Consider the following 19,831-nt stretch of genomic DNA (forward strand, 5'->3'; position numbering starts at 1 on the left):
TTGTTCTGCTTATTTGTTTTCAATACAGAAGAGTTAAGAGAGTGTGAAACACGGTCATTACTGTTCCTCCAGAATTTTATTTCTCTCTTTCAGAGAACTCACATCGTAAAGAGGTGTTGACCTACCATCAACTGCCTTTTCTTCACTTATGATAGTATAATTTTGTCTTTATTCCATTAATGCGGATTATATTAAACAATTTTTTACATCAGTTTATCTTCTCATTCCTGAGGCAAAACCTACTAGATAATGATGCATTTTTAATATACTATTGAAATTTGTTAGCTAAAATTTTATTTTAAATTTTTAGGTCTATGACCATAAGCAAAGAGGAATTATATTCCTTTTTTCTTAGCTTCAGCTGAAAGCTTAGCGTATTTGTTTCCTACCTTTCTTTGCTTTTTGATATATTGATACATCTAAATATTTCTTTAGCTGGGTTCCCTAGAATTTGACATATACTCCTTTAATTTTTATTTAATCCTAAATATTCTCTCATATTGCCATTGATTTATTTTCTCATTGCAGAAATTCTATTTGGTACCATGTTTTGTAGTTCCCAGATAAATGTTCCTTTTTAATTATATTTTTATAATTGAGTTCCAATTTTATTGCATAACGTACTGTGTATGATAACATTTCTTTCACAGTATTGATGCTTTCTTTGTTATCATTACATTTTTTGACCATTCCAATGAAAACATGAAGAAATGTGTATATATGTATGTACACACATATATGTAATATGTATACACACAAAGCATATGTATGCATACCTATCAATATGAACTTATTTTCACATTACTGAGATTTTTAATTACTTATTTTTGGCTACCTGATTTATCCATTTCTGAGGAGAATGGTTATCATCTATGGCTACGATTTTTGTTATCCAAGTTTACATATATAGTAAAAATATAAAAATATCAGAATATACTATAATAAAAAGTCATCTGTCCCTTACACCTCATTTTCTTCCCAGAAGCAAGCAACTCGACCTTTCCTACTCTCTTTTAGTTACCATTACCTGGAATATCTTCTCTCATCCCCTCACTTTCAGCCTGTGTGTGTCCTTAACACTAAAGTGAGCTTCTTGCAGGCAGCTGCATCTTGTTTCCTTTTTTTTTTTTTTAATGCATTCAGCCACTGTCTATGTTTCCATTGGAGGAGTTTAACATATTTAGATTTAAAAATTTGTTGATAGGAGAAGCGAGGGGTTCCCTTCCTCACTGGTTTTGCATTCTCCCAGAATGCATTAGCCTTTCAGGTAGTTCCTGGTTTCTACCCAAAAGACTTTGTCCATGAATTGTTGCTGAACTGATGTGTTTGGGGTGGGGGGTAGGCGGGGAGGAAGGTCCAGGGTTTCCTATCCTGTCAGACTGTTGACATCACTCCTCCTTTAGACTTTCTATTCTAATCCATTCTCTACCCAGCAGCCAGTCTCACCTATTCAGATACCTCAGCCAAGCCCGGCATGGCCCAGCAGGATTGAGTTCTTGCCTTTCTCTCTGATGTAAAGAAATGCCATTCTCTGTCCGTCTCTCACTAAATTTCTCTTCCTACAACACTCCCCATTCTTCAGCAGGCCTCTGTGCATGCTGGTTTGTGTGTGTGAAATGTTTCCCCAGCGAGTTATTACTCATTTTTCAAGTGTCAACTTGAATAGTCGTAGTTCTTCAGAGAAGCTTCTCCTGACCATTCATTCTGCAGGGATTCCTACCCAGTATCCTTTCCTCTAGTGTTACTTTCTTTTCCTCTAAATAATCACTTACCACGATTATAATCATGGTGGCATTTTTTTGTTTGTTTGTTTGTTTCCTCTGTGTCTATCTCCCCAGGTAGGTTGCACACGCCACAACGCAGGGGCCACGTCTGTTTTGCTCACCACTGTGTCCCTAGCTTAGGGTGCCTGGCATATTGTAGGGATATAGTGGATACACGTGGACTGAATTATCTTCTGGGACTTCATTTCTCTGTGAGGCTGGCTAAATAAGCTGTGGCATGGGCATGCTGGTGTTTTTTTTGCATCTTTATGGTCAACATTTCACCTTTTGTAGCAGAAGGAATTTAGAAAACGAAAGAAAAAAAAAGGAAAATGGTTTTTAAAGTGTCCCCATGTGTTATGCATATTTGTTTTGTGGAAGAGGGAAAGGAGAAATCAGAAGATACAGTGCTTATGTGGTAATAAAGTTAATTCCGTGTATTTACAGTTTCCTGAAATGTGGAGTCGTTTATTAATTCCCTGAAAGCCTACTATACATGAGGCTCTGAACTCGATGCAGTGGCATATTTAGATGTAGATCTAAATCTCTGTAGATCTCTGAGAATCTACACTGAAGCATGCAATGGTGTGTGTGGAGGAAAACCACCATGTATGTAGCTGTGATACAAAGCATAATCATTTAAGTATAGCTTATTCCCACAGAGCTCAGGACAGGGCTGACGGACAGGGAGGGTATTCAGGTGAGACTCGAGGACACAGACGACAGCTTAGCATGGAAGCATGGGCAGGATGTTGAGAAGCTGTGGTTTGGTCTTCCCTGCCATTCCCATCACGTGAGCCATACCGTACAATGGATCAAGCTCAATGGTCAAATGAGTTTAATTGGATTGTCTCCTCATGGATGTTGTTGGCATTGCCGATGAAACTGTATGCTGTGAAAAAATTGCACACAAGTTAAGATTTTGAGATATTTAATATGAGGGTGAAAAGAGGCAATGTTATGCTAATTAACTGAATTTTTGTTTTGTGATTAGCCTAAAATGAAATTAAAACTAGTCTGAATCACCACCTCTCCTTAGTGGGCCATTATGAATTTGAGCCAAAGGTATTTTCAACACTCTCCATGAATTTTTAAGCAAATGAAGTCTATACATTAAAAAAAAAAGCCTAGAAATCAAGTAATTGATCTACCAAAATATTTTTGTTTATGTGAACATAAACCTACCTCTACTTAAGACACAATCTGATTCACGTTGAACATAATTCTCATTTTCCTTGATAACCTTCCTTAGATCACACCATAGACAGCACAGCTAATTGCTTCTGAGAATTTTAATGTGAGGGGGGACTTCACTCCCCTCTCTCAAGGCAATTTGGTACGTAAATAGCAAGGCAGCGTTCTGACTCATGTAAGTCACATAGCAGTCTGTAAATGTTACAACCTTTCTTTAAAGGTGAAATGATGAACGCAAAGTGACCCCTAAGGATTTAATAATTCATAGGGATATAGTTTTCTGTTACATAATCTCCTTTTCCTTGGAAAACGTTTAGTTATATGCCCTTTATGGCGAATTAAATGGGAAGACATAAAAAAGGAAACTGCATGTGAAATTCTCTGTCTCCAGCTAGCACAACAGGGGTCTGCACTGTAGCAGAGGGGCTCACTAAGGAGTGACCAGTCTTATTCCACATGGACTTAGCTGTGCGTCTAGATCAGCACAAAAGAGGCTTCAATTTCACAGTATTTACATTAGGAAAACGAAACCATAATAGACTGGATGCTGCGGTAGAAAAATAAATATCAATCAGAGAGATTTGATTTAAAAAACCAAATTGGGAAGAAATCAGGCTCTATGAAAAGAAATTAAAAATTGCAAGGTAAAAATCTGAAAAGTCTTAAAGTTACAGTCATTTTACCAGGATGTGTGGTCACATATGTTTAAAGCAAACCTACCTTTAGTCTCACGTCTAAGGTATTTTTGACACTTAAAATATTGGCATGGAATGAAAAGAAAGCTGAACCTGCCTGGTTAGCACTGGAAGGACCAGGAGCTCAGTCTCTAGAAAGTCCTCCCAAGACACCCAGATCTCAGCCCACCTTCAAGGCTTGTAAAACACACTGGGGCAATAGAATTAGCGTTTCACTTTTGAATGACCTTTGGTTTTACATGAAGTTGTGTAGAGTCATAAGATTCAGGAGATAGAGCGACTGGATTCAGGCTCTGAATTCTTAGTCTGATGTTGAGTGGATTCCACCTCAATCTCTTCACAGGACTATGAAACATCCATTGAAGGGGATATGACAATCCAACACATACTTTTTTTGGTAACAGAATCTGTTAGAGCGATTTTAGGCTCACAGCAAGAATGAGCAGAAAACACAAAGCTCTCTTATATTCCCCCCCACCTTCCCAGCATCCCCCACTATCATAATCCCCGACCAGGGTGGTAATTTGTTACAATCTGTGAATCCAGACGGACACATCATTATCACCCAAAGTCCATAATTTACATTAGGGTTCCTTTTTGCTCTTGTACATTCTATGGGTTTTGACAAACATATAATGATGTGCATCTGACAATTACATTTTTAAAATTCTGATAATGCAGGAAATGAATTTGAAGCAGATCCACAGGGGCATCTGGGTGGCTCAGCTGGTTAAGCGTCCAACTCTTGATTTTGCTCAGGTCATGATCTTGGGGTTGTGAGATTGAGACCTGCGTGGGGCTCCACATTCAGCAGGGACTCTGCCTGAGGATTCTCTCTCTTCCTCTGCCCCCTCCCTGCCTCAAATAAATAAACAGATCTTAAAAAGAAGAAAGAAAGAAAGAAAGAAAGAAAGAAAGAAGAAAGAAAGAAAAGAAAAAAAGAAAAGAAAGAAAAGAAAGAAAAGAAAAGAAAAGAAAAGAAAAGAAAAGAAAAGAAAAGAAAGAAAGAAATCCACAAATCTGAAATTCTGGTGAAAGAAAAGCTGCACCAGGCAAATAAGACAGGCAAGAAGACTTTATTCAAGACTATTGCAATAGGGGTCAAGATAGTCACAGCAGAGGAGAGAGATTCAACTGTATCCCACTGAAATAAAAGGTTAGAGTTCATAAATGCTGGAATGAGCTAGTATAAAAGTACTGGAGAACATTAAGGGGGAGTGTTAGGTAAGGGAATTTAATTTTAATTAAGGGAGTTCCTTAATGTGATTAGGATATCGGTGTTTGCTAATTGTAGATTACCTAAGTTAGGTTCCTACCTTTTCTCAGAGACTGGGAGGTAGGGGCCGCAAATATCCCTGATGATTCAATTTCAAAGGGAGGACTCTCAGGACCTGAGAAAGATGTTCCTGGCTCAGGAAGCTAGCAAGAGGCTGGGAGAAGATTTACATCTCAAAGAAGCAGAAAAATTGCAAGTTTTCTAAAGAAACTGCTCTAAGGAAAGGGAAGTCAGGGGCCTATAGTCAGGAAGAAGCCTGTCTGGAGTTCAGACAAACTGAAGAGAAGATTAATTTCCTCTTGGTCAGTTCCATGGAATAGATGTCAGGTGGTCACCAATGAACTGGCTTGCTATGTCCTCGATTTCTTAAAAATGAAACTTCATATATAATGACTAACGCTGACCCCAGAGTTTCCTAAATTGGTACAATTTCCAAAGAGACCAGGGGATGGAGCAGTGAGTGCAGGAGGTAGCAGAGAGGGAGGAGTGGAATTGGTACTTTTGAATAAAAGAGGTCACCTAGAACTGGAATTGTAGGCTTGACAACATCATCTCCTCCCTCTAATTTTCCTCCTCTTCCTCATAATTCTCAGTGACTATTGCTCTTTTATGTCTCTCTTTTCATTCTGACACTACTTTGGTTCCACACGTGTGTGTATATACTGGAGCGAAGCAATTGACACAGTGATGACTGGGAACAGCCCTGTGCGTAACTCCCTTATAATTCAGATCCATGGCAGTGACCTTCTTTATGGACTCTAGAAGCTTCTCAGTTCTACTATTAGCTTTAGATTCAGTGCAGCAAGGAATTAATTGCTTTCTAAGATGAAACTTCAGCCTATGGTAGTTGGCTTATTAGGAGAGATATTCTTGGACTCCAACTCTGAGTTTCATGGTCTTAAAAAGAAATCAAGGCACTGGCACTGTGCGCTTTAGTGCTGAAGAGTGGGAACCTGGACCATGACCAGCTGGTTCAGCCAGATTCACCTCCTTGTGCGAGCATGGTCTCTTTTTTCTCTCTCTCTTATCTGTCCCCATGTCTTCCATGAGCTCAGAGGACGAGGGCTGAAGTCACACCAGTCATAGCCTCAGCAGGGAGGCTGAGGTTTGGACATGAAAGGTCTATCTTATTCTGGCTTCTGCTCTCTGATTCCTGGTCCTACTGATTTCAACATCCTCCTTAGAAATAGGCCCAAAGAGTTAGATAATAGGCAGCCTCTCATGCTTTCTATGCCCAGGTGCATGGCAGTCCAGTTGATCAAAAAATGGACTGATAAGTCAAGCTAAATGCTGTTGACCACTTGTCACCTACTGTGTGACCTTACCTAAGCACTCACCCCCTCTCTGATTGGATTCCCTCATCTGGACCGAGAGGATGTGATTGATGTAAATCCTATGGCTAGTACCCAGTTTTAAAATTACTTTTTAACTTATATGATGATAATGCTGGTCATCAGGAACATTATGTTTAATTCTCTCTTTTGAAAGAGAAGAATATAGTTGGAACTGCATGGAAAGGAACAGGGTATAACAAAGTGAAGAGTCTTTTAATTGAAGAATAGAAAGTAACAAAAGGGATATAGATTGGTAAGAAGTGAATTGAAAGCTCAGAGATCTGGATCACAGTCACAAAACCCCAAGAGCAATGTGTTCCCCTGCCAGACACATGGGGGGTGGGGTGGAGCGGTAACAAGGATCCTGGAGCCCATCATCAGGCTTATTTGACCCACGTATTCGAGAAGACCACACTTCCTTCTCCCTTATAGACGAAGCATCACATTGGGACTAATAAGGTAAAAGTGTGGAATAGTTCGGGAGGGTTACAAATCAATTACTTTCTCTGTTCACTTCCTTTACCCATATCCTGATACTTGCAACTTCTTTGCCTAAAAACAAGATAGCGTAGCAACTAGAGTCATACTCATAGGAAAATGACTGATACCAGATCTGTTTCTGAGAGCATGTTTTGATAAGGGAGAAGGTAGTGGAGAGAGAAAGAGAGCACCAAACTAAAGGAAAAAATGAGCCTCGTGTGGCAGAGCTGATGAAAGAACCATCCAGAGTCACCTTAATACCTGCTGGGGGAGCAAAGTTCCTGAGTTTCTGTTGAAACTCAGAATATGAGAATGAGAAGAATATGAGAAGGAGAAAAAGAAGCAGGTTACACTGGAAGAAGAGCGTCCAAACACCATACAAATTGTTGGGACGTCTAAAAAATGTCAAGATTATTATTCCCATTTTGAAGAAAAAACTGTAGCAAAGCAAGTTCAACCTCTCTTTCGTGTTAGGTACAAATAATATGTTTATGGTTTTATTACTGAAAATGTTTTCAATAATGCTTGATATATTAAAGAGTGATAATTGTATTAATGCAATACTGAAGTTATTTATGTGAGTTTTCAAAGCGATTATTTTTCTGTAAGCCAAGGAGTTCTAACTTAGAGTAATCTTTTTAGGCTGTAAAGTAAAACAAGGATTTTCCTTTATGCAAAAAAGCCTCGTTTATAGTTGTTAGATTCATGTGCGTCTTCAGCTTTCAGGATGTAACAATCATTCCATTACTAAAGAGAAAGATGCCTGTCAACTTTCTGTACTGATAAACTATGTATTTGTTTGGGGATGGCTCAAAAGGAAATAGTTAAGAGTCTTAAAAACAAGACGGATAGATTTCCAATATTTTGCTATTCCTATTTGCCTTCACAGTGAATGGAGGTTAATTAACCAGGGATTTCTCAAGTGTGGTGGTTCGTCCTGGTTCTTCCATTTCTGTAATAGAAGAAATCTAACGCGATCATTGAATGCATAATCTCACAAAGCCACTTTCCTCATCCACATTGAGAACATAAACCCTTTATCCTGTCCGCTGGTAAGCACCTCGAGAGATGTTCCCAGCAAGGACTTTTACTCACCAACACAACCTCGGGTCAAAGGAAATTTATAGAAACATATTGCTCCTAAATGAACTATTTGGGTCATGAAAAGAAAGCCAAATGCATTTCGATTCCCCATTAAGCCATATGAAAGGTGTTTAGGCTCAAGTACCTAATATAGACTAGCAGTTTAACCAGAGGAACTGCTTGGAGGGTATTGAAATAAATCACTTTGGTAATTTCAAAAGAGTTTCTATAGATATGCACTGGATTTCTTTTTAATTATTCTACATCTGTTTAGAGATATGCAATTTCCAACTATGTAATTGGATTTTAAGTACTTTTTCATTACTATAAATAAAGTGTTACATGCAATTACGTTGAAAAATCTGCAGTGCAAAAGCAAGCTGTAGTCCACAGGTTACGGCACTTGAGCATATGGAGGATGCTCTTCTTATGGTGGGATGATAGCCGCATTCAAAAGAACACGTTATTCCTAGAGCTAGATAATAGATGATTATATTTAGAGCATAATTCACTTCCTACAATCGTCTGGTAGCAAAGATAGCCCCCTTCAAACTATCTCCTCTGCTGGACGGTATCAGGAAGGAAAGAACAAACCTACCCAGGATAGAGGTCTAGAATGCTAATCAGAGTTTTGAAGAGATCCATCTATTTTTGTCCTGCTTTCAAACCTGACATCTTTTCCAGGATAGAATCTTACTTTCAGTCTGTGGGGGCAATTTTTGGGTAAAGGACTAGCAGTAATGCGTCTTTAGTGTAAATTTCAGCCTCCTCTGGCACCAGCCTCCACCATAGGAGGCCTCATTCAACAATTCCTTCTCCCAGTTTTAGCTGGTGACGAGTTCAGGTCTTTCCTGACAGCTTGGATAGAAGAGGCTGGTAATCCTAAAGTCTTTTTAAAGCAAAGTTTCTAGATTTAACAATCACTACCATTGACAGAGACATTGGAATCTCTTGTAGACAACGAAAGTGAGGAAAGTTCAAAGAATGTTTGTGTGCGATAAAGCAAACTGTCAGCAAACTCATCTGTACCCTCATCACCCTACTCGCTTCATTCTCTCCATCCTCTTCCCTTTATTTACCAAAACAGCCTCTCGGTTTTAGCTCTGCGGTAGGCCAAGCACTTTACCATTGCTCCCGCTAATTTCCTTGCTTCCTTCTGCCTCACCCTACATCACCTGCTGAGTCATCCTCGCATGTCCTTGCCTGCTTTAAGACTTATCTCCAGTGTCACCAGCTCCCACCAGAAGGTTTTCTTAACATGTTATCTCTTCAAATCTATGCAGCCTCAGTGGACACAAGGTATATTCAATCCAAGAGCCTTGCTTTAGGTGGTTTCCTGTTGTGCCCTCACTGTTCTGGATACCCGTTTCACTTCCCCTCCCAGGGTCCATACTTTCTTCTCCTGTACTCTCTCTGGGTCTGTCTCCTGGTCCCTGCCTGCAGGTTTTTGACAAAATGTGAGACAAATGTCTTCCAGTCATTGAGACTGTACGTTAGCAAGGGAGAAGGAGCAGAAGCACATTCAATAGTAAAGGTCCAGTCTGTCTGCTGTGACTCTGAGCCAGTCATAGGTGTTCATAGAAGGGATGGAGCAGAGATTAGGCTCCTTTGTATCAAGCAATTAGCCTCTGTTGATTGGAGTCGATAGAGCACACCACTTTGTAGCTCATCTTGCTACAAAAAATAAGATATTAATAAAAGCTACCCATAATTGTGTGCTCTGGGATAAAAACATGAGAAAAACACAGTATGGGCATGCCTGCTGGCTCAGTTGGGCAAGTGTCTGACTCTTGATTTTGGCTCAGGTTATGATTTCAGGGTCCTGGGTCAGAACCCTGTGTCGGGCTCTACACTCAGCAGGGTGTCTGCTTGAGATTCTCTCTCTCCCTCTCCATTTGTCCCTCCCCCTCACTTTCTCTTTCTCAAAATAAATAAATAAATCTTTTTTTTTTTTAAATAAGATCATGCATGTCATTTAAAGCTAGGACAATTTTATTTTCTTCAAATTTTGGAACAATTTGCTATGTGTCTAGATCCAATACATTTATGTGTGTGTGTGTGTGTGTCACCTTCAACATCTTTTTCATAAGCATTTATGATGGTCATTTTCTGTCCTTCCCAGAAAGCACAAATCATTATTTATTCCTCTTAGCACAGACATGGAATCAGACTGGGAATTCTTTGGGGCTGCTTCCTCCTTTAAGAAATAATGGCTAGATGAGTGAGACACTGAGTTAAAATTCACTAACATGATACTAGGAAGTGTTTTTTTAGGAGCTTGTGTATGAGGCATTTGGAAAATTAAATATCCATTTGCATTATAACCTATTACATGTTTGCCTGCAGATTAAGCAACCCTCTATTGAATTGTATGTCAGGAACTTTAAAAGTCGGCACTTCATTTGATTTAACATCAATGAAAGATAAATTTCCATCATGTCCAATTTTGTATTTTAAGTACAAGTCTTTTATCAGAGATTTTTTTGCAAATATATCTCCAATCCAAGCCTATAGCTCTCTTTTCAGTCCCTTAACAATGTCTTTGATCGAGCAGAAGTCTTTACTTTTAGTACAGCCATGCTTTGTGTGTGTGTGTGTGTGAATTGTGCTTTTGATGTTGTATCATCAAAAGCCATTGCCAAATCCCAGATTATGTAGATTTTCTCCTGTGTTTTCTTCCAGAAGTTTTACAGTTTTGCATTTTGCACTCAGGTATAATTCATTTTGAGTTAATCTTCTGTACGGCATAAGGGCTGTGCCTAGGTTTACTCTTCTGGGTGTAGATGTCCAATTGTTCTATCTGCTGAACAAAGATTGTCCTTTCTTCATTGAATTAATTGCCTTTGCTCCTTATCAGAAATCAGTTTACTATAATTTTGTCTTGTTATGGGCTCTCCATTCTGATTCACTACCTATGGGTCTATGCTTTTGCCATTTTGTCCAATTTTAATAGATGAAAAAAAAACATCTCAGGGAAGTTATATGATCATCTCAAAGTCACACAGTCACTAGGCTGCAGAGTAGGAATTTTTTTGTTGTTGTTCTTTTTTAAAAATATTTTATTTATTTATTCATGAGAGACACAGAGCGAAAGAGGCAGAGACACAGGCAGAGGGAGAAGCAGGCTCCATGCAGGGAGCCTGATGAGGGACTCGGTCCCAGGACTCCAGGATCACGCCCTGAGCGGAAGGCAGATGCTCAACCACTGAGCCACCCAGGCAACCCGCAGAGTAGGAATTTGAACCTATGTCCCTCGAAGTCTCGTATAGTACCCAGCTCATGAACCTACAGCTACCTGTCTTCCAAAGCAGAACAGAAAAACGTGTGTGACCATTAATCATAATGCAATAACCAACCTGCTTTCCTTGCGTTCTTCCCTTTGGCCCTCATACCTGCTGCACATTGGCCACATGGGGGCAGAGCTGCCAGAGAGAGTAGCTGCGGGATAGATGATGTATTTTAACACATTAGGTCCCATCTACTTTGCAGTCGGAACCTTGGCATTGTTTAATTTGCAGTTGATTGCTTTACCGAAGTGTGCACAGGTGCAAATTTAAAAAAGTCCCTTCACAATCAAAGATGGAGGAGTTCTGGTAACTCTGTATGGGCTGGATAATGACATGAGCTGCTAATGATGCAGCTGCAAAGGGCTTAGTTGTTCCTGCTCCCACTTTATATAAAGGAAGTTTATAGAAAAGAAGGAGGGTGTAATCAGTTGAGCTGGGAAGAAATGTTCACAGAGCCCTAATTTTACCACTACAGGCATTTTTAGAGAAGGAAAGGTTTAGTTCCAAGATTTTACTTTTTTATTTTTGAAAAGCACAATAATAATTTAGAATAACGTGAGGCTGGAGTTCTTAAGATACAGTTATCATTTTTTTAAAGTTAAGAAATAGATGGGCTCTGCAGCCTAGTGTGGGTGTGACTTTGAGATGATCCCTTGACTTCCCAAGGCCAGAGTAGTTTTGCTTGCAGGATGGAAGGACTTTCTGGTCCTTGACCCACAGAGAGTTATTCCACCAACAGTAAAAGGAATGCAAGACTTAAATCACCCTCTATGGAATGTGGGAATCTAGGGGCAAATTCTGCATAATGAGTGCACTCTAAAATTTTAATGATTAGCACATGGGACAATTACAAATCTTCCTTATCCCCATGTGTTATGATGGCTCAGTGGGACTATGGCAGGAGGATGAATGATAATCTGATTAGGGTTTTTTCCAACCTGAGATTCTATAGACAGTTTATACCTGATAGTGCACTTCAGATACTTCAGTATCTGAGATATGAACCTTATCTCCTAAATATTTTATGCTTTTCAAATGTAAAGGTTAGAGATAATTTTGAAGGCATACAGGTTGTGAGATACGGTATCACAGAGTTTCTAAAATGGTGTGGGCAAAAAAAAATTGTGAGATTGCTCGGAATGTAAAATCTAGGTTCTTAAAAAAATAAAATCTAGGTTCTTTAATCATATGTAGTGCAGGAACTAAGGGGTTGAGATGTTATTAGCAAATAATTTATATAGGTAGTAATGTTGAAATGGATATGCTTTAGGACATTTTATATATCAAAATAGTTCAGACAAAACTCTCTTGCTGAAATGAGATTAGTCTCCAAATGCTGGTTTACAGATTTGTTTTTGCACAGTGTAATCTTGGCAGTTCCTCACATCTCTCAAAAGACATGGATCCGCATTTATACTATCAAAGTGTTCAGAACTCCAAACTTCCTCCTCGGCATCAAAATGCTTTGTGATATATATATTGAAAATGTGGGCTAAACACTTTGCCGTATATATTCCCTGTGCTAATTCTGAACTTCGACATATATGGGAATTAGCCATTTTCTACCAGAACTAACAGCTGCAAAATAAATGGATTTTAAACTTTACAGAAAAATAGACCACATTTTGCATTTTGTTGACGTCTGGAGGCCTCTTAAGAGTCCTTAAGTCCAACTCTCTACTTCTACAAAATTAGGAATGAATGAATGGTCAGAGAACGAAATGCCTACCTGAGATTCCAGAATGCACTGATGATAGAGCCAGATCTATCCCTCTGCACTGATCCATATTTCCTCTTAGCCTGAAAATGAGCTCTCACTGCTGCATATTTATTTTATATAAGTGAAGACAATGATGAATGCTCAGAAAAGATCTCTTTAGTTTTCTGAGGACAAGTTTTTAATCAATCTTGTCCAGGCCTCATTTAGAGGCTAAAAATGAAAGCTGAGTCAGCGTGAGGGTATGAGGTCTTAACAAAGATAGGCCCACATGCATCAAAAGTTGTAATTAAAAACAAAACAAAAACAAAGAACCTGAGTGGTTCTGTTTCTCCAGAATCAACTTGCTCCTTCTTTTCTGGGAATGAACATACTGCTTCAAATGCAGACTAACGAGGTTTTCCAGCCTTTCTCTTTAGGAACATTGAGTTTTTTTAAAGTTCCCATTAATCGAAGATGTACTCCTGGATTCAGAGCAGCAGCACAAATGGATAAGGAGCTGGGACACACTACAGTAACCCCAGACGCAGTAATATCAGGGGTTCTTGAAATGAAGAGTACATGAACACTATCTGAGGTTTGTTCAAAATGTAAACTCCTGGGTATTACCCAGATAATTTGGTTCAGGAGATGCAGGATGGCGTTTATAGATTTGCTTTATGAAAAGCGATACCAAGTGTCTCTAAAGCAGCTACGTAGTCAGAGCTTTGAGAATTTTCTCTAGATGAAATAAAACCATCAAGTCATCTTTTCGGTAGTTATTAATTTTGCTTCCTATTGCTCCCTTTCCTTTCAAGCTTCATGTCTCTTTCACCGCAAACCTTTCAACTCTCTATTTTTAAAGTCTCAGTGTATTTTTTAAGCTTTTCCTTTCTACCTTTATTTCTATCTATACAGAGAAGCAACATTCCCGTAAGACCAAAACCAAATTTAGGCAGCCTCTCTCATTTCTGTGATATTTCCCACTTTTCATTTTAACTTCCATTAAAGAAGTTAAAGAAGACAGGCACTTCCCTTCTCCTTTCTGTTGAATGTGCTTTGGAAACCCCTAAGAATCACAAGTATAATTTCAGAGTCCACTTGGAATTGCAAGTCCTTTAGCAAATAACCTGTCTTTTCTTAAGCATTAGACATTGTCACAAATCCATTTAGCGCAGAGGATTTGACACTTAGCTCTGCTAGTGACGCTCTCTGCTCTGGACAAAACTCTGAAGCAAACTTGTGGCCAAATCAGACATCTGAAGGAGATGCTTTATTCTCCATAATAGAATTAATAGAATTAATGCCTAGCTTGTTCCCGATACTCTATAGAGCCAAATGGTAGATTTTAGTTCACACTTCAGTTCCTGGGACAATACCCATAACGTTTTTAGGGACAAGGAACTTTGGTCTGAGCCAAAAACTTTTACATACACTGGCCATGGTGTTAGAGAGTGGTGTTTTCCTTGTGATTATTATAGATTTAAAAGTTTGCATTGTTGTCACATGTTCTCTTTAGTTTCTTTCACTAGGATCCATAGGGTTCTCCAGAGAAATGGAACCAATGGGAGATAAATGTGTCTTTCTGTGTAACTATCTATCATCTATCTATCTAGAGAGGTATAGATACAGATATTTAAAGAACTGGCTCATGTGATTACGGAGGCTGAGAAGTTCTAAGATTTGCAAGCTACAAAGCCAATAAACTGATGGTCTAAGTCCCAGTCTGAGACTCAGTCCAAGGGCAGGAGAAAATCAATGTTCCAGCTTAAAGATAGGCAGAGAGAGCAAATTCTCCCTTTCTGAGCCTTTTGTTCTATTCAGGCCTTCAACTGATAGGATGAGGCCCACCCACATCCTGATCAATCTGCTTTACTAAGTACTGATTCAAATGCTAATCTCATCCAGCAACACCCTCACAGGCATCCACAGTGTAATGCTTAACCAAATATCTGGGCACCACGGTCCAGTCAAGTTGATTCACAAAATTAACCATCACAGCCTACTTGGGAATAGTTTCCTCTCCTTAGGTCGGTACTGTAAGATAGTTCATGAATTGGTTTACCCTTGTGAAAAAAATAATATCTACTCCACCTCTCCCCTGACTCCTGTGCCCCAAACCCCAAACTATTTCCTTTAGAGTGCCAAGCCGGAACAGGTTGTATCAATGGGGATGTAGGATGAGTCAGAACAAACAGGCCAACCTCCATCTAGGCAGGGATAGTCTTCGTGGTTTGAACGAAGCCTACCTCATCTGTGCAAAAGCCTGTCATGGGATTTGAGGCCAAAGCCTGTAACAGGTGATGTCATTTTCCTGACTTCATCCTCTGGGAATGCCCCTTTAGGAAAGAATAGAACCAGGAATAATTTACAGACTGATTTTATCTACATATGAGATCTAAGTGACAGGAGTTAGTCGTAAATTCTCACCACTAACTGACCCGGGGTGCCTAATAAAACTCCTTTGTTTCATTTTTTTTTTTTTCAGTAAATAGCTTAGCGCCTACTAAGCTGTGGCATCAGAGTTAGAGTGTAGAAATCAGGTATAAACTCTGTCCTTCTAGGGAAGATGAACACACTCTGAGTTTGCTTTTGGATATTTAGCCTTTTCTGGTGCCTGTGAGTCGACGATCAATAATGTCATTAAAAATAGTATGCAGAACCAAGATGTCATTCTAGTCGAGCAACTTTATTTTACTTGTTCAATTTCCCAGAACATAGACTAAGACTGCCAAAATCAGTTAAAGAAAACAAGTTGCTGAAAGGGATAGAAAACTCTCTTTGCCATCTTGAGTGGCTTTCAAGGGCTGGCATGATGTGATTGGGATGGAGGGGGAGTGCACTCATGCTGAGGTCCATCCTGGTGACTCCCCTAGCCCTGCTACGGGTATCACAAGGGAACGCAAGCGAACTATTGCGATGAGTTTGGGGGCTAATAATAATAGTGCCTAAATACTCTTCCCCTTAAATTAATAACTGCTTAAGAGCTAGACACAGGAACCCTATATCTAAAGATTGAAATGTCAGCTTTGTTACTTGTGAAGCTACATTGAAAAGGTTAGGAATACAAATGGCTGGAATCAAGCTTCCTAATACAGTGCTACTCCTCAGGCTCAGGCAGTAGTGCCTGAGAAGGGCAGGTTGCCTGGGGTAGCAATTCCTATCCTAGATGTTAGGACAGACACTTGCAAAGAGCGGAGGGTTTCCCCTTTCTACTCTGCAATTTCAAAGTCAGTGAATGTACGTTTTCAGTGCCACAGTCTTCAGGTTCATCCCTGGTTCATAAATTTCCTTCTTCCTCCATGACATTTTATAGGAAATTATAACACAACCCCCATCACCCTCTTCCAGGAGAAGTTAGTACAGATACGGGGCAATGTACTCTCCAGTCAATGTCCACTACCCACGTTTATTTATATTATTATTATTTTTAAAGATTTTATTTATTTATTCATGAGAGACAGAGAGAGGCAGAGACACAGGCAGAGGGAGAAGCAGGCTCCATGCAGGGAGCCGAAGTGGGACTCGATCCCAGGTCTCCAGGATCACGCCCTGGGCTGAAAGCAGGTGCTAAACCACTGAGCCACCCAGGCTGCCCTCACTATCCATGTTTAAACAAGGACCTCATTAGGCTTTACATGCAATTTCTGCATAAGGGACTAGTTTATGAATATTTCAGGATTCAACAAGCCATATATCCCATTATATTGGGGTATATGCTAACCCAACATTATATAATAGAATCATACTAATTTTTTGCTTTTATTTAATATTATTTATTTATTTATTTATTTATTTATTTATTTATTTATTTTAGATTTTATTTATTTATTCATGAGACAGAGAGAGAGAGAGAGAGAGAGAGAGAGAGAGAAAGGCAGAGACACAGGCAGAGGGAGAAGCAGGCTCCCCACAAGGAGCCCAGTGGGGGACTCGATCCTGGGACTCCGGGATCACGCCCTGAGCTGAAGGCAGATGTTCAACTGCTGAGCCACCCAGGCGCCCCTATTTTCTGCTTTAAAAAACACTTCCTTTCGTTACATAGGAATGACTTTATGTAAAATCATAAAAAAGATAAATTTGTCCTCAGAGTCCTCAACTTTAGCAAACCCTCCCTCGGGGAGCCAAGGCTCATTATAGGGCTAGACCTTTCTCTAAGGCACCTGCCATGTTGAGAAACCACCTGCATGCTTTATCTTTGTTCTCTGACTTACTTACTAAAAGGGATGTACCATTGGGCTTGAACAATGAAACAAATTCCATTGCAGAGTGACCTATTTTAGGTCTCCTATAATGGTCATGTTTTACCTGGTTAAAAAGCACTGGCTCCGAGATGGTATTAATACACTATTTTCCAATATATAAAATACCCTTTCCCTGAATGTTAATTGGTACTATGTGATAAGGGAATGATTTTTTTGGTCAGAGGACACTTTTGGCTAAAGAAAATTTAACGAATTTCCTTGGCTTATGACTTCTCAGAGCCCTTATTTTGGACTCTGTGAATCTCTGTGGAGGGAAAGAATACGTGGCCTTTTATTTCTGCAGCATTCCGTGGGACCAGCATCCCATGGAACACAATTTGGGACACACCACTCTAGAGACTTCAAACAGTGGCAATTACTGTCGTAATGACGAATGACAGGTATCTATTTTTGGCCAGTAGAAAGTAGGTTCCCTTTATTTCATCGTGAATTATGAAGACACCCAAGACCATTAAATTTACTTAGGAAAGAGCAGTGGAATCCAAAGAACAAGTTTTGAAGACAGTAAGATCTGGATTTGAACTGTGCACTACCTGAATGAGATTTGCAAATTCATTAACTCTCCGTGGCTTCATTTCTTTATCTGTGAAGGTAGTAGCAATAACTCTTACTTGTAGGGATATTCAGATGGTTACCTGAAATATTCTGCAAGGACTTAGAACAGAGCTTGGAACAGAGTGTGCAAAATAAATTTTAGCTTCTTTTCCTTCTCCAAAGTTTTTCTCTACCTTCTCAGGGAATAAATGTAAAATGCTAAAAAAATAGTTTTTCATATCTCTAGATAACTTCCATTCACATAATTATTTTAATAAGTAAATAGGCATCATACATATGTATATATACCCGTTATTATTTTAATAAGCAAATAAGCATCATATATATGTATATATATATACCAGTTATTATAACCTATTTTAATGAGAATAATTAAGATAAAAGAGGTGCAGACTCAGCCCTCACGCAGCATTCTGCATAGCATTCAGTCGGGTAAACAGATGCAATTTATGTCACATAATTATACATAACAATTTACCACTGTTGCTGTACTTTCATGTATATTATCTCATTTAATTTTCACCAGAACCCTTTGAAATATATATTACTATTTCCCCATTTGCACATAAGGAAAAATGAGACCCCAGGGAAGTTGAGCAACTTGGTTAAGGTTACCCAGCTGACAACCCAGACCATAAACAAGGACCCAAGGCTTCTAACTGAAACCCCGTGACCTTTTCATTCTATCATACAATGACTGTGCTCACTACATTTGAAGTGAAAACTTCCTAGCCAATGCTTTTCTTTTAAAAATAAAAAGCATGGGATAGGTTGACAAAACAATGACCAAGAAACCTCAGACACTCAGCTGTTTCAAGCTGAAAGTTTCAGCGACAATCTTTGAAATGTCCATTATGGAGGGTTTGGGGAGCCTCTGCCTTATGCTATGAACTAATCACGTGGCCTTAACATATTATCTCAAATAAAACAAGAACAATAGCTAGGCTTCTCCTTGATAATAGGAACTAATGAGATACTATCTGAAGTACTTTAGAAAGTATAAATGCTGTATAAATATACTAATTTTTAATTATTCTCTCTAATATGGGAAGCAGTGATAACACAAAAGTAATTAATAATTGGTTTGCAGTACATTTCGTGATTATCTTTGTTGGACAAGAATAGCATTCACTATTAATTGTGCTCTCCCTGGGTATTCAGCAATGAGTGGCCAATCTTGATGATTTTGTGGGTAGCAAACAACGTCCAAACAATTGATTGAGCGAACAGTGTTTCCAAAATGGAAGCCCATTGAACAGTAAAGCTTTATATTTACTTAAAGGTCTTTGGAATATTTTCTTACTTCACTGAAACATCTGGGAAATAAACTGGTATTATGCTTTGTTTGTTTGTTCCACATAAGGTGTTAAGAATTTTAAGCTTTTCAAAGGACTACTCTGTCAAAATCAGTAATAACTTAAGCTCTCACAGATAGAAAATTATCCTAAAATTTATTGTTTCTTCTTGCATGATCCATCTATCATACATATAAACACATACATACACACGTATGATTTTTTTCAATTATATTTTAAGGCATTCTTTGTTAGTATCTAGAAAATTTGGATTAAAGTGATATAACTTTTTTTTTTCTTTGCTCATTTGTTTTGCTTCTTAAATACCAAAAGGGAGGTGGGTGGGTGGATGGGTGAAATAGATGATGGAGATTAAAGAGTACACTTATCTTGATGAGCACTGAGTAATGTTTAGAAGTGTTAGATTACTATATTGTGTACCTGACACTAATATAACACTGCATGTTAACTGTACTGGAATTAAAACACTTACATAAAATCCAGCGTGCATTACTAAAGTATATAAGATTGATGAATCACTGAACTCTACCTCTGCAACTAATACACTATTTGTTAATTAATTGAATTTAAATAAAAAAATAAAATAAATTTCATGCCACCCGAAAAAAAAATAAAACCCTTAATAAAAAAATAAAGTGATAAAACTCATTGTTGACATTAGGTAAATATTTAGAAATTGTCCTTCTGGAGAACAATCTGGAAATATTTATTTATTTATTTATTTATTTAATTTTTTAACTTGGAAATATTTACTTAATAAATGTTAAAGCACCAGCTCTAGGCTCTTTGTTAGGTGATTAGAATATTAAGGCGAACATGATTTCTGCTTTTACTATGTCCCTGGAAACATGGAGTAAAGCTGGTTTAAGATAGTTGGAGATCTCAAA

Source organism: Nyctereutes procyonoides, unplaced genomic scaffold (genome assembly GCF_905146905.1).
Source record: "Nyctereutes procyonoides isolate TBG_1078 unplaced genomic scaffold, NYPRO_anot_genome, whole genome shotgun sequence".
Classification (NCBI taxonomy): domain Eukaryota; kingdom Metazoa; phylum Chordata; class Mammalia; order Carnivora; family Canidae; genus Nyctereutes; species Nyctereutes procyonoides.